The 15,392-nt window shown below is 50.7% G+C and overlaps 2 protein-coding genes across 2 annotated transcripts in view; both read right to left on the reverse strand.

Annotated features, from left to right (window-relative positions):
- The window catches only part of LOC137535342 (zinc finger protein 665-like), a 79,848-nt gene extending 75,784 nt beyond the window's left edge, over nt 1-4,064 (reverse strand). Inside the window, exon 1 of the mRNA XM_068257169.1 lies at nt 3,994-4,064. The gene's annotated coding sequence lies outside the window, so the exon portion shown is untranslated. The remainder of the gene's footprint in view (nt 1-3,993) is intronic.
- The window catches only part of LOC137537127 (uncharacterized), a 627,974-nt gene that overhangs the window by 196,909 nt on the left and 415,673 nt on the right, over nt 1-15,392 (reverse strand). The window lies entirely within an intron of this gene.

Below are 15,392 nucleotides of genomic sequence, written 5' to 3' on the forward strand. Positions count from 1 at the left end.
CTGGTTATTGCAGCTATGAGGGTGTCACTCCCTCCCGGTCAGAGTCTCTGTTGGGCAGCTCTAGTGATTTGTGCAGCGATCTGTACACACTGCTGGTTATTGCAGCTATGAGGGTGTCACTCCCTCCTGGTCAGAGTCTCTGTTGGGCAGCTTTAGTGATTTGTGCAGCGATCTGTACACACTGCTGGTTATTGCAGCTATGAGGGTGTCACTCCTCCTGGTCAGAGTTTCTGTTGGGCAGCTCTAGTGATTTGTGCAGCGATCTGTACACACTGCTGGTTATTGCAGCTATGAGGGTGTCACTCCCTCCTGGTCAGAGTCTCTGTTGGGCAGCTCTAGTGATCTGTGCAGCGATCTGTACACACTGCTGGTTATTGCAGCTATGAGGGTGTCACTCCCTCCCGGTCAGAGTCTCTGTTGGGCAGCTCTAGTGATTTGTGCAGCGATCTGTACACACTGCTGGTTATTGCAGCTATGAGGGTGTCACTCCCTCCTGGTCAGAGTCTCTGTTGGGCAGCTCTAGCGATTTGTGCAGCAATCTGTACACACTGCTGGTTATTGCAGCTATGAGGGTGTCACTCCCTCCTGGTCAGAGTCTCTGTTGGGCGGCTCTAGTGATTGGTGCAGCAATCTGTACACACTGCTGGTTATTGCAGCTATGAGGGTGTCACTCCCTCCTGATCAGAGTCTCGGTTGGGCAGTTCTAGTGATTTGTGCAGCAATCTGTACACACTGCTGGTTATTGCAGCTATGAGGGCGTCACTCCCTCCTGGTCAGAGTCTCTGTTGGGCAGCTCTAGTGATTTGTGCAGCGATCTGTACACACTGCTGGTTATTGCAGCTATGAGGGTGTCACTGCCTCCTGGTCAGAGTCTCTGTTGGGCAGCTCTAGTGATTTGTGCAGCAATCTGTACACACTGCTGGTTATTACAGCTATGAGGGTGTCACTCTATCCTGGTCAGAGTCTCTGTTGGGCAGTTCTAGTGATTTGTTCAGCAATGTGTACAAACTGCTGGTTATTGCAGCTCTGAGGGTGTCACTCCCTCCTGGTCAGAGTCTCTGTTGGGCAGCTCTAGTGATTTGTGCAGCAATCTGTACACACTGCTGGTTATTGCAGCTATGAGGGTGTCACTCCCTCCTAGTCAGAGTCTCTGTTGGGAAGCGCTAGTGATTTGTGCAGCAATCTGTACACACTGCTGGTTATTGCAGCTATGAGGGTGTCACTCCCTCCTGGTCAGAGTCTCTGTTGGGCAGCTCTAGTGATTTGTGCAGCAATCTGTACACACTGCTGGTTATTACAGCTCTGAGGGTGTCTCTCCCTCCTGGTCAGAGTCTCTGTTGGGCAGCTCTAGTGATTTGTGCAGCGATCTGTACACACTGCTGGTTATTGCAGCTATGATGGTGTCACTCCCTCCTGGTCAGAGTCTCTGTTGGGCAGTTCTAGTGATTTGTGCAGCAATCTGTACACACTGCTGGTTATTGCAGCTATGAGGGTGTCACTCCCTCCTGGTCAGAGTCTCTGTTGGGCAGCTCTAGTGATTTGTGCAGCGATCTGTACACACTGCTGGTTATTGCAGCTATGAGGATGTCACTCCCTCCTGGTCAGAGTCTCTGTTGGGCAGCTCTAGTGATTTGTGCAGCGATCTGCATACACTGCTGGTTATTGCAGCTATGAGGGTGTCACTCCCTCCTGGTCAGAGTCTCTGTTGGAAAGCGCTAGTGATTTGTGCAGCAATCTGTACACACTGCTGGTTATTGCAGCTATTAGGGTGTCACTCCCTCCTGGTCAGAGTCTCTGTTGGGCAGCTCTAGTGATTTGAGCAGCAATCTGTACACACTGCTGGTTATTGCAGCTATGAGGGTGTCACTCCCTCCTGGTCAGAGTCTCTGTTGGGCAGCTCTAGTGATTTGTGCAGCAATCTGTACACACTGCTGGTTATTGCAGCTATGAGGGTGTCACTCCCTCCTGGTCAGAGTCTCTGTTGGGCAGCTCTAGTGATTTGTGCAGCGATCTGTACACACTGCTGGTTATTGCAGCTATGAGGATGTCACTACCTCCTGGTCAGAGTCTCTGTTGGGAAGCTCTAGTGATTTGAGCAGCAATCTGTACACACTGCTGGGTATTGCAGCTAAGAGGGTGTCACTCCCTCCTGGTCAGAGTCTCTGTTGGGCAGCTCTAGTGATTTGTGCAGCGATCTGCACACACTGCTGGTTATTGCTGCTATGAGGGTGTCACTCCCTCCTGGTCAGAGTCTCTGTTGGGAAGCTCTAGTGATTTGTGCAGCAATCTGCACACACTGCTGGTTATTGCAGCTATGAGGGTGTCACTCCCTCCTGGTCAGAGTCTCTGTTGGGCAGCTCTAGTGATTTGTGCAGCAATCTGTACACACTGCTGGTTATTGCAGCTATGAGGGTGTCACTCCCTCCTGGTCAGAGTCTCTGGTGGGCAGCTCTAGTGATTTGTGCAGCAATCTGTACACACTGCTGGTTATTGCAGCTATGAGGGTGTCACTCCTTCCTGGTCAGAGTCTCTGTTGGGAAGCGCTAGTGATTTGTGCAGCAATCTGTACACACTGCTGGTTATTGCATCTATGAGGGTGTCACTACCTCCTGGTCATAGTCTATGTTGGGCAGCTCTAGTGATTTGTGCAGCGATCAGAACACACTGCTGGTTATTGCAGCTATGAGGGTGTCACTCCCTCCTGGTCAGAGTCTCTGTTGGGCATCTGGCCGACACCAACAAAGCCAAACACAAGAAATTCCTCCAGCTGTTCTATAGGATTCTATAACATGAATAAGCTGCTGATGTTTTATACCTCAGTGTTTCTGGGTGTGTGTCTGGATTGTCAGAGAAATGAGGGAATTATTTGCCTGTTTACTGACTGTCCTGACAATATATTATTATAGTCAGGGCCGGGAAAATTCTGCAAGATCAGAGGCAGGATTCAACGGTGCCCCTCCTCCCACCCCCCCCCCCCCCCCCAATAAAGGTATTAGTCACATCTCCCCAGCACAGGTAAATACATTCCCTCATAGGGATAAAGCTTCCCCCAGTGTGGATCCCCCTCCAGGAAAGGTAGCCAAATTCACCCTCAGTATAGATAGATTCACTCCTTAATACAGGTTGCTGATTCCCACCCCTAAAGGTAGCCAGATTCACCCCCAGTATAGTCTGATGCCCCCTCGTCCCTTTGTATAGGAAGCCACTACCTTGCCAAAGGTATAGGTAGCGACAATAATCCCCCAGTATAGGTAACCTGCTGCCCCACCCAGTATAGGAAGCCTGGGATGAGAGCGAGGTAGTGTCACTCTCACCTCTCCAGGTTCCCATAGCATCTCTCCGGCTTTCTCTCCTCAGCATCGCCTAGCATCCGGTCTCCATGGCTGCAGTGGGTACCTCACATCCTGTGACTCGCTGGCATATACAGATGCGTCACCAGATGAGATATTCCGGCTGCTGCCATACAGCTAAATAGCTCTGTGCTAGGAGGGAGAAGAAGCCGATTGGCCAGTGAGGGAACTTGGAGAGTGATAGCGGGAGGGAGTATGGAGAGCAAAGCCCTTACTACTTAGTGCCCAGAAGCTGATGCCTTCTGAGCCTGCACCTCAGACCAGCCCTGATCATAGTAACTGTGTAGACTGTATACTCATAACATTCATATTACCGCTCACATTTGTTTGGTGGTTGATGAACACCCTTGTCAGATCTGTCATTTGACTATTCACTCCCTGCCTGAAATTCATGCAGTATGGGGGCAACTTCTTACTCTTCTACTTCAGTTTAGGAAAGCATGATCGCACTTGGCATAGTGGTTCTAGTAGAGGGACTTTTTATGTACTTTTCACCTCAGTCTCCCCTCCCCCCAAACATCTGTCACATTCTTACAGCCCCTCCCCCAGTTATTGGTGTCATGTGACCTATACTGTGTCTAGCAGGGACATGTTTCTTATTCAGCTTAATATATATTTTCCATCTCTAATGTTTATCACTCACCTGTGCTCATTCCTGTAATAATGTCTTCCTTCTTATATGCTCTTATCATGTCATCCTCCTCCATAGACTGCTGATCACTCCTCACATATGTCTCTTCTTCTTCCTCTTTATAGGTCCTTATCATGTCACCCTCCTCTATAGACTGCTGATCACTCCTCACGTATGTCTCTTCTTCCTCTTTATTTGTCACCATCGTGTCACCGTCCTCCATAGACTGATGATCACTCCTCACATATGTCTCTTCTTCTTCCTCTTTACTTGCCCTCATCATGTCACCCTCCTCCATAGACTGCTGATCACTCCTCACATATGTCTCTTCTTCCTCTTTATTTGTCACCATCATGTCACCCCCCTCCATAGACTGCTGATCACTCCTCACATACGTCTCTTCTTCTTCCTCTTTATTTGTCACCATCGTGTCGCCCTCCTCCATAGACTGCTGATCACTCCTCACATACGTCTCTTCTTCTTCCTCTTTAATTGTCCTCATCATGTCACCCCCCTCCATGGACTGCTGATCACTCCTCACGTATGTCTCTTCTTTTTCCTCTTTTATTGTCCCCATCAGGTCTCCCTCCTCCATAGACTGCTGATCACTCCTCACATACGTCTCTTCTTCTTCCTCTTTAATTGTCCTCATCATGTCACCCTCCTCCATAGACTGCTGATCACTCCTCACGTATGTCTCTTCTTTTTCCTCTTTTATTGTCCCCATCAGGTCTCCCTCCTCCATAGACTGCTGATCACTCCTCACATATGTCTCTTCATTTACCTCTTTTATTGTCCCCATCATGTCACCCTCCTCCATAGGCTGCTGATCACTCCTCACATGCGTCTCTACTTCTCTCCATTTAATCACAGTGTTTACCTGTTTTCCACCCTAAGTGCACAAAATAAAAGATACTTTAAAATGGTAACACAGTTAAGAACATATGCAAAGGAAAATATGAAACAAAGTTTGGGGTCTCTAAGAACCCTCATCATGGCATCCTTCTAAAGGACCTTGTGTCCTTCTATATGCTGCCACTCCACCAGAGAAAAAGACTGTGATATCCTGACACCTTACAGGAACCTGACACACATGACACAGTCACCACCCAGACACACCCCTTGATGTTACTGGTTAATGTCCCATAATTCCCAGCACCGCTCACATCTCCTGTCAGCAGCTCCATCATCTTCCTGGTGACATCTAGAATCTTCTGATTGTTGTGTCTCTCAGATATCAGGGAGTGAGGAGGGGGCACAGTGATGGTCACATGATCACCAGACTTCACTGGAGGTAAACTCTGTATGGAAAGAGCAACAATAATGCCACATGACTTCCCAGAATCCTCCTCACCTCTCCAGTCATCTGTGTGTTTTATTAACCACTTGATGACCCAGCCTTTACCCCCCTTAAGGACCAGCACTGTTTTTTGTGATCTGTGCTGGGTGTGCTCTGCAGCCCCCAGCACAGATCACCTGGCACGCAGAGCGATCAGATCGCCCCCCTTTTTTCCCCCCTATGGGGATGATGTGCAGGGGGGGTCTGATCGCTCCTCCTGGCTGGCATGTTGCTGGCAGCGCCGTACAATGTAAACAAAGGAGACATATGTCTCCTACGTTTACATTTAGTCTGCGAGCCGCAATCAGCGGCTCGCAGGCTATTCACGGAGACCCGCTCCGTGATCTAACAGGAAACGGCCGCTCGCGCGAGCGGCCTTTCCTGATTAATTAGGGAGGCACCTGGCGACACAGATGTGCGTCGCTGGTCCTCCAGCTACCACTTTGCCGCCGCACGGTATGAGTGTGCGGTCGGCAAGTGGTTAACAGAGATAACTGTTATGTCATGTGAGCTACCAGAATCCTCTTCACCTCTCCAGTCAGCAAATAGATGATCTCTAGGGTGAGGTTGAATATTTTCTCAGTCATGTGACTCTGGTCTTTGTCCATCCTCAGTGGTCCTGTACAGGATATTGCTGTCTTTTGATAGATAATAAAGTGACTTGTAACTTGTGGGTGGTAGGGCCATGCAGAGTATTACAGGAAAGAATAAAATATTGATTTCTAGCTACCTGTGCACTATACTCACAGCATGCTGCAGTCCACAAGCCATCACTAATGGAGGGGTGTGGAAATTTAGGGGCAGAGTGCTAGTTATTAAACAGCAAAGTGGAGGCACACTAACTATTAAACTATATAGGTTAGATGTAAGTTTGAAAATAGTAGTAATAGGAATGACTAATTTACCCAGTTGCTCTCCCATACCCCATGTCTGTACTAATCCTCCACTGCTCCCCCATACCCATGTCTGTACTAATCCCCCCACTGCTCCACCATACCTATGTCTGTACTAACCCCCCCCCCTGCTCCCCCATACCCATGTCTGTACTAATCTCCCTACTGCTCCCCATACCCATGTCTGTACTAATCCCCCCACTGCTCCCCCATACCCATGTCTGTACTAATCCCCCCACTGCTCCCCCATACCCATGTCTGTACTAATCCCCCCACTGCTCCCCCATACCCATGTCTTTACTAAACCCCCCACTGCTCTCCCATACCCATGTCTGTACTAATCTCCCCACTGCTCACCCATACCCATGTCTGTACTAATCCCCCCACTGCTCCCCCATACCCATGTCTGTACTAATCCCTCCACTGCTCCCCCATACCCATGTCTGTACTAATCCCTCCACTGCTCCCCCATACCCATGTCTGTACTAATCCCCCCACTGCTCCCCCATACCCATGTCTGTACTAATCCCCCCACTGCTCCCCCATACCCATATCTGTACTAATCCTCCCACTGCTCCCCCATACCCATGTCTGTACTAATCCCCCACTGCTCCCCCATACCCATGTCTGTACTAATCCCCCCACTGCTCCCCCATACCCATGTCTATACTAATCCCCCACTGCTCCCCCATACCCATGTCTGTACTAATCCCCCCACTGCTCCCCCATACCCATGTCTGTACTAATCCCCCCACTGCTCCCCCCTACCCATATCTGTACTAATCTCCCCACTGCTCCCTCATACCCATGTCTGTACAAATCCTCCCACTGCTCCCCATACCCATGTCTGTACTAATCCCCCACTGCTCCCCATACCCATGTCTGTACTAATCTCCCCACTGCTCCCCCATACCCATGTCTGTACTAATCTCCCCACTGCTCCCCCATACCCATGTCTGTACTAATCTCCCCCCTGCTCCCCCATACCCATGTCTGTACTAATCCTCCCACTGCTCCCCCATACCCATGTCTGTACTAAACCCCCCACTGCTCTCCCATACCCATGTCTGTACTAATCTCCCCACTGCTCCCCCATACCCATGTCTGTACTAATCTCCCCACTGCTCCCCCATACCCATGTCTGTACTAATCTCCCCACTGCTCCCCCATACCCATGTCTGTACTAATCTCCCCACTGCTCCCCCATACCCATGTCTGTACTAATCTCCCCACTGCTCCCCCATACCCATGTCTGTACTAATCCCCCCCTGCTCCCCCATACCCATGTCTGTACTAATCTCCCCACTGCTCCCCCATACCCATGTCTGTACTAATCCCCCCTGCTCCCCCATACCCATGTCTGTACTAATCTCCCCACTGCTCCCCCATACCCATGTCTGTACTAATCTCCCAACTGCTCCCCCATACCCATGTCTGTACTAACCCCCCCCCCTGCTCCCCCATACCCATGTCTGTACTAATCTCCCTACTGCTCCCAATACCCATGTCTGTACTAATCCCCCCACTGCTCCCCCATACCCATGTCTGTACTAATCCCCCCACTGCTCCCCCATACCCATGTCTGTACTAATCCCCCCACTGCTCCCCCATACCCATGTCTTTACTAAACCCCCCACTGCTCTCCCATACCCATGTCTGTACTAATCTCCCCACTGCTCACCCATACCCATGTCTGTACTAATCCCCCCACTGCTCCCCCATACCCATGTCTGTACTAATCCCTCCACTGCTCCCCCATACCCATGTCTGTACTAATCCCTCCACTGCTCCCCCATACCCATGTCTGTACTAATCCCCCCACTGCTCCCCCATACCCATGTCTGTACTAATCCCCCCACTGCTACCCCATACCCATGTCTATACTAATCCCTCCACTGCTCCCCCATACCCATGTCTGTACTAATCCCTCCACTGCTCCCCCATACCCATGTCTGTACTAATCCCCCCACTGCTCCCCCATACCCATGTCTGTACTAATCCCCCCACTGCTCCCCCATACCCATGTCTGTACTAATCTCCCCACTGCTCCCCCATACCCATGTCTGTACTAATCCCCCCACTGCTCCCCCATACCCATGTCTGTACTAATCTCCCCACTGCTCCCCATACCTATGTCTGTACTAATCCCCCCACTGCTCGCCCATACCCATGTCTGTACTAATCCCCCCACTGCTCGCCCATACCCATGTCTGTACTAATCCCCCCACTGCTCCCCCATACCCATGTCTGTACTAATCTCCCCACTGCTCCCCCATACCCATGTCTGTACTAAAACCCACACTGTTATCCCATACCCATGCCTGTACTAATCCCCCACTGCTCCCCCATACCCATGTCTGTACTAATCTCCCCACTGCTCCCCCATACCCATGTCTGTACTAATCTACCCACTGCTCCCCCATACCCATGTCTGTACTAATTTCCCCACTGCAATCTATACTACTGTGCAAACCCTAATAAGCATATATTTGCTATTATGCAATATAATAAGAATCACAAAATTACCTCCTCCAACAATATGTTCTCTTCACTTCTTGTAACTACATCACTTCCTCTCTTTGGTTTTCTTTCTTCCTATCCATGCGTTCCACTTGGGAGAGGAAAGTTCGCCATCTTGTGGTGAATAGATTAACTGCAACCTCTGTTTGTAGAATCACCACTGTACTCAGCTATCTACTTTATGGGCGGTCTAGCGGCGCTCCAAGCGCCGAGTGTGACCTAGCCCTATTACAGTAGAGTCTCATTTATCCTACATAGTGTTGGGCGAACAGTGTTCGCCACTGTTCGGGTTCTGCAGAACATCACCCTGTTCGGGTGATGTTCGAGTTCGGCCGAACACCTGATGGTGTTCGGCCAAACCGTTCGGCCACATGGCCGAACTAAGAGCGCATGGCCGAACGTTCCCCGAACGTTCGGCTAGCGCTGTGATTGGCCGAACGGGTCACGTGGTTCGGACCCGAACGCGCTCTGATTGGCCGAACTGTCACGTGGTTCGGGTAAATAAATACCCGAACCACGTCATATCTCCGCCATTTGTCTGTGGGTTTAGCTTTGGGTAGGCAGGCAGGGTAGTTCGCGCTCCAGCCACGCTAGCCAGGGTCCCCCCTGTCATTGTGTCGCTGCTGGGAACAGTAGTACACCGCTTGCTCAGCCACACTATATAGCATTCTGTTTACTGCCACTCTGTGTACCTCGCTCAGCCACATTATATAGCATTCTGTTCACTGTTCTGTGTCTGCTGGGAATAGTGGTACACCGCTCGCTCAGCCACACTATATAGCATTCTGTTTACTGTTCTGTGTCTGCTGGGAATAGTGGTACACCGCTCGCTCAGCCACACTATATAGCATTCTGTTCACTGTTCTGTGTCTGCTGGGAATAGTGGTACACCGCTCGCTCAGCCACACTATATAGCATTCTGTTTACTGTTCTGTGTCTGCTGGGAATAGTGGTACACCGCTCGCTCAGCCACACTATATAGCATTCTGTTTACTGTTCTGTGTCTGCTGGGAATAGTGGTACACCGTTCGCTCAGCCACACTATATAGCATTCTGTTCACTGTTCTGTGTCTGCTGGGAATAGTGGTACACCGCTCGCTCAGCCACACTATATAGCATTCTGTTTACTGTTCTGTGTCTGCTGGGAATAGTGGTACACCGCTCGCTCAGCCACACTATATAGCATTCTGTTTACTGTTCTGTGTCTGCTGGGAATAGTAGTACACCGCTCGCTCAGCCACACTATATAGCATTCTGTTTACTGCCACTCTGTGTACCTCGCTCAGCCACATTATATAGCATTCTGTTCACTGTTCTGTGTCTGCTGGGAATAGTGGTACACCGCTCGCTCAGCCACACTATATAGCATTCTGTTTACTGTTCTGTGTCTGCTGGGAATAGTAGTACACCGCTCGCTCAGCCACACTATATAGCATTCTGTTTACTGCCACTCTGTGTACCTCGCTCAGCCACATTATATAGCATTCTGTTCACTGTTCTGTGTCTGCTGGGAATAGTGGTACACCGCTCGCTCAGCCACACTATATAGCATTCTGTTTACTGTTCTGTGTCTGCTGGGAATAGTGGTACACCGCTCGCTCAGCCACACTATATAGCATTCTGTTTACTGTTCTGTGTCTGCTGGGAATAGTAGTACACCACTCGCTCAGCCACACTATATAGCATTCTGTTTACTGCCACTCTGTGTACCTCGCTCAGCCACATTATATAGCATTCTGTTCACTGTTCTGTGTCTGCTGGGAATAGTGGTACACCGCTCGCTCAGCCACACTATATAGCATTCTGTTTACTGTTCTGTGTCTGCTGGGAATAGTGGTACACCGCTCGCTCAGCCACACTATATAGCATTCTGTTCACTGTTCTGTGTCTGCTGGGAATAGTGGTACACCGCTCGCTCAGGCACACTATATAGCATTCTGTTTACTGTTCTGTGTCTGCTGGGAATAGTGGTACACCGCTCGCTCAGCCACACTATATAGCATTCTGTTTACTGTTCTGTGTCTGCTGGGAATAGTGGTACACCGCTCGCTCAGCCACACTATATAGCATTCTGTTTACTGTTCTGTGTCTGCTGGGAATAGTAGTACACCGCTCGCTCAGCCACACTATATAGCATTCTGTTTACTGCCACTCTGTGTACCTCGCTCAGCCACATTATATAGCATTCTGTTCACTGTTCTGTGTCTGCTGGGAATAGTGGTACACCGCTCGCTCAGCCACACTATATAGCATTCTGTTTACTGTTCTGTGTCTGCTGGGAATAGTGGTACACCGCTCGCTCAGCCACACTATATAGCATTCTGTTTACTGTTCTGTGTCTGCTGGGAATAGTAGTACACCGCTCGCTCAGCCACACTATATAGCATTCTGTTTACTGCCACTCTGTGTACCTCGCTCAGCCACATTATATAGCATTCTGTTCACTGTTCTGTGTCTGCTGGGAATAGTGGTACACCGCTCGCTCAGCCACACTATATAGCATTCTGTTCACTGTTCTGTGTCTGCTGGGAATAGTGGTACACCGCTCGCTCAGCCACACTATATAGCATTCTGTTTACTGTTCTGTTTCTGCTGGGAATAGTGGTACACCGCTCGCTCAGCCATACTATATAGCATTCTGTTTACTGTTCTGTGTCTGCTGGGAATAGTGGTACACCGCTCGCTCAGCCACACTATATAGCATTCTGTTTACTGTTCTGTGTCTGCTGGGAATAGTAGTACACCGCTCACCCGCCACTGTATAGCATTGTGCTCTGTGTCGCTGCTGGGAATAGTGGTACACCGCTCACCCGTCACTGTATAGCATTGTGCTCTGTGTCGCTGCTGGGAATAGTGGTACTGTATAGCATTTCTGTACTGCCACTGTACTGCTGCCAGTCAGCGTGTACTGTAAGGATAAGTGAAATGAGGAAGAAATCCGGTGAAAGAGGGAGGGGCAAGGGAAGAGTTGTTTCCCCTGACGGTTCACGTACAGGCCACAGGGGAGCACCCAAGAAAACCCACTCAATACCGCCCATGTTGTCCAGGACAACAACCCTCACAAATCCAAAAGAACAGGACCAGATAATTACTTGGATGACCTCTCAAGCGTCCAGCAGTGGGTTAAGCAGCACCAGCACATCACGCACGAGGTCCGAGTCCTCAGCCAGTTACAAGGAGCCAGTGGGCACAAAGCTGACACAACCGGCAGCGACACCACGCACACAACTGCCAGATAACCAGTCCGATGAATTACCTCAGGACACAATGGGGTATTCGCAGGAGCTATTCCCAGCCCAACAAACTTCCTCCTTTCAAAGGTCAATGGAGGAACAGCCAGAAATGTTGTGCCTTGATTCACAACCGTTAACTGTGGGAAATGCACCGCGCACTGAAATACAAGGCGAGTCCGAGGAGGACTCGGAAACCCAAATCCCAGAGCAATTTGGGCAGGAGGGGTTGCAATTGCAGGAGGTCGGCCGACAAGATCTGGAAGACGACGTTGGAGTGTGCTGCGCAGAGGTTGTTGTGGGGAGCTCTACTCCACGGCGGCGGCCCACAATGACATATGACGAGTTTCAGGAGATGGAAGAGGAGGGTATGGACAATGTGGACAGAGACCCAGATTTTGTTTGTGAACGAGAACATCGCCGTCGTAGCAGCAGCACAGATGAGTCTGTTGAAGAACCCACTGCTGCACGAGTTCGCCTTGTGCCACAAGGTAGGCGGCGCGCTATTTCAGGCACCACAAGCGTGGAAGTTCAAGTGAGAGGCAAAAGAGGAGCAAACAGAAATCGCCAGCAAGGAGGCAGGTGCTCCAAAGTCTGGGCTTTCTTTGAAGACTGCACTGAGGATGTTACCATGGCGATTTGCAAGGTGTGCAAGACCCGCCTGAGCAGGGGGAAAAGTATTAACAACCTCTCCACCACCAGCATGAGCCGTCACATGCTATCCAAACATCCCACTCTGTGGGCAAACGCGTCAGGACAGGGTACCACCAGCAACACTGCCTCCCTTGGGTTCACCAGACTCACCACCAGACCCGCCTCAGCAGCAGCAGTAGCCCAGCCATTGCGTGGTTCACAACATTCACAAACATCAGACGACGCTGACACTGTCACTTTCCGGAGTAGTGCTCTTGAGGTCTCCCAGTGTTCATCAAACACAACAACCAACAGCCCTTCCGTGTGCAGCGCTACGGTTCAGTTGTCTGTGTCGGAGATGTTTGAGCGCAAGAGGAAATTGCCAGCAAATGACCCCCGGGCCGTGGCAGTAACAGCCAGCATAGCCAAGCTTCTGGCCTGCGAAATGCTGCCATATCGAGTGGTGGAGACAAACAGCTTCAAGGGCATGATGTCAGTGGCCATCCCACGTTACGTGGTTCCCAGCCGCTACCACTTTGCGCGCTCTGCAGTGCCTGAGTTGCATGAGCACGTGGTCAGCAAAATAACCCGAAGCTTGAAGAATGCCGTTGCCTGCAAGGTTCACCTCACCACTGACACCTGGACGAGTGCGTTCGGCCAGGGTCGATACATCTCCCTTACCGCGCACTGGGTGAACCTTGTGGAGCCTGGCAGCGATTCCTCACCTGCTACGGCGCGGGTGTTGCCCACGCCGCAAACAGCTGCACCGCCGTCCCTCCCACTGGATAACAACAGCAGCACCTGCCTCTCTGACTCCTTCTCCTCCAACGCATCTCAAAGCTGTACCTCATCCGGAAACGCTAACCCAGCAGCAGTAGGATCGTGGAAGCAGTGCAGCACAGCTGTTGGCATGCGTCAGCAAGCGTTGCTGAAGCTAATCTGCCTTGGGGATAAGCAGCACACAGGGGAGGAAATTTGGAGGGGAATAAAGGAACAGACGGATTTGTGGCTGGCACCGCTGGACCTGAAACCGGGCATGGTTGTGTGTGATAATGGGAGTAATCTCATTCGCGCTTTAAGGTTGGCTAAGCTGACACACATCCCTTGCCTGGCGCACGTGATGAACCTAGTAGTTCAGCGGTTCCTGAGGACATACCCAGGCGTGGCCGATCTTCTGTTGAAGGTGCGTCGAGTGGCCAAACATTGTAGAAATTCCAGTACTGCTTCGGGGGCACTCGCCAAGATGCAGGAGCGCTTCAATCTCCCCCACCATCGCTTGCTGTGTGATGTCCCTACGCGCTGGAATTCTACGCTGCACATGCTAGCCCGCTTTTGCGAGCAGAAGAGTGCAGTGGTCCAGTACATGACGGCGCAGTACCGAGGCGCATCCGGCCAGCTGCCAAGCTTCTGTGGATCCGATTGGGCCAACATGTTGGACCTCTGCCAAGTCCTCCAAAATTTTGAGCAATCCACGTTGCTTGTGAGCAGTGACAACTCTTCAGTCAGCATTACCATACCACTGCTGTGTTTACTGAAGAGGTCGATGTTAAAAATCAAGGAAACAGCTGTCATGATGCAACTGGGGGAATCTGAAGGAGAAAACGATCAGCGTGATGGTACCAACATCAGGCCATCCGCCTCAGGGAACGCTGGCCCCAGCAGCTATGACGAAGAAGAGGAGGAGGAACAGCTGGAGTTGGAGCAGGAATTTCATGCCACCACTGACGAGGGCCAGAGCGGTGCACGTTGGACTTCCACAATTCAACGCGAATGGTCAGCAGAAGCAGACCAGGAGGAAGGTGACGACTATGATGCATCACAACAACTATCACAACGCTCACAAGAGGATGATGAGGATTCTGGTAGGACTCTGGCACACATGGCTCAATTCATGCTAGACTGCATTGAACGTGACCCACGCATTGTGCGCATTCTGGACAACACCAATTACTGGGTTTATACCCTTCTGGATCCACGGTACAAACACAATGTTCCAAAACTGCTTGAAGAAAGAGTCAGACAGGTCAAAATGGAAGAATACCAGCAGGCCCTTGTGGAGACTTTAGAGAGGAGATTGACATCCTCCCCCTCCTCTAGCCAGTTGTACGCAGACAGACTGACTTCCGCAAACCCAGGACGACCAGGAGGGCAGCAAACAACGCAAGCCGCAGCTAGTACCCAAAAGGGAACGGTATCGGCAGTGTCCTTGGAGTGGGAACATTTTCTGACACCCATGCAGCAGCAGCCCACTGAACAGCAAGCGTGCAGATCCACCTCCAACACCGATCGCCTGGAGAAGATGGTCAAGGACTACATGTCAGATGACGTAGCTGTGTCGAACAATCCATCTGCACCCTTCAACTATTGGGTATCGAAGCTAGACACCTGGCACGAACTGGCAATGTACGCAATAGAGGTGCTGGCTTGCCCGGCAGCCAGCGTTATGTCGGAACGCTGTTTCAGTGCTGCCGGAGGCATCATCACAGATCGGCGTATCCGCCTCTCTACAGAAAATGCAGACCGTCTGACTCAAATTAAAATGAATCAATCCTGGATTGGAAATGACTACGCAACACTCCAGGACCCCAACCAAGTAACATGACCAATGAACATCTGGGATGGTGTAGCGTTTCCGGTCCCTGTTTATTGAACCTCTCATCTGTATTACATTTATGACTGCATGGCGGCAAAAAGCATTGCTGCTTTATCCGCACACTTTTTGTCCTCATGCAAGGCCTGGGTTGTTGTGTCTCAAAAACCGTGGCCTTCTCCTCCTGCGCCTGCTCCTGTTCCATC

Source organism: Hyperolius riggenbachi, chromosome 10 (genome assembly GCF_040937935.1).
Source record: "Hyperolius riggenbachi isolate aHypRig1 chromosome 10, aHypRig1.pri, whole genome shotgun sequence".
Classification (NCBI taxonomy): Eukaryota; Metazoa; Chordata; class Amphibia; order Anura; family Hyperoliidae; genus Hyperolius; species Hyperolius riggenbachi.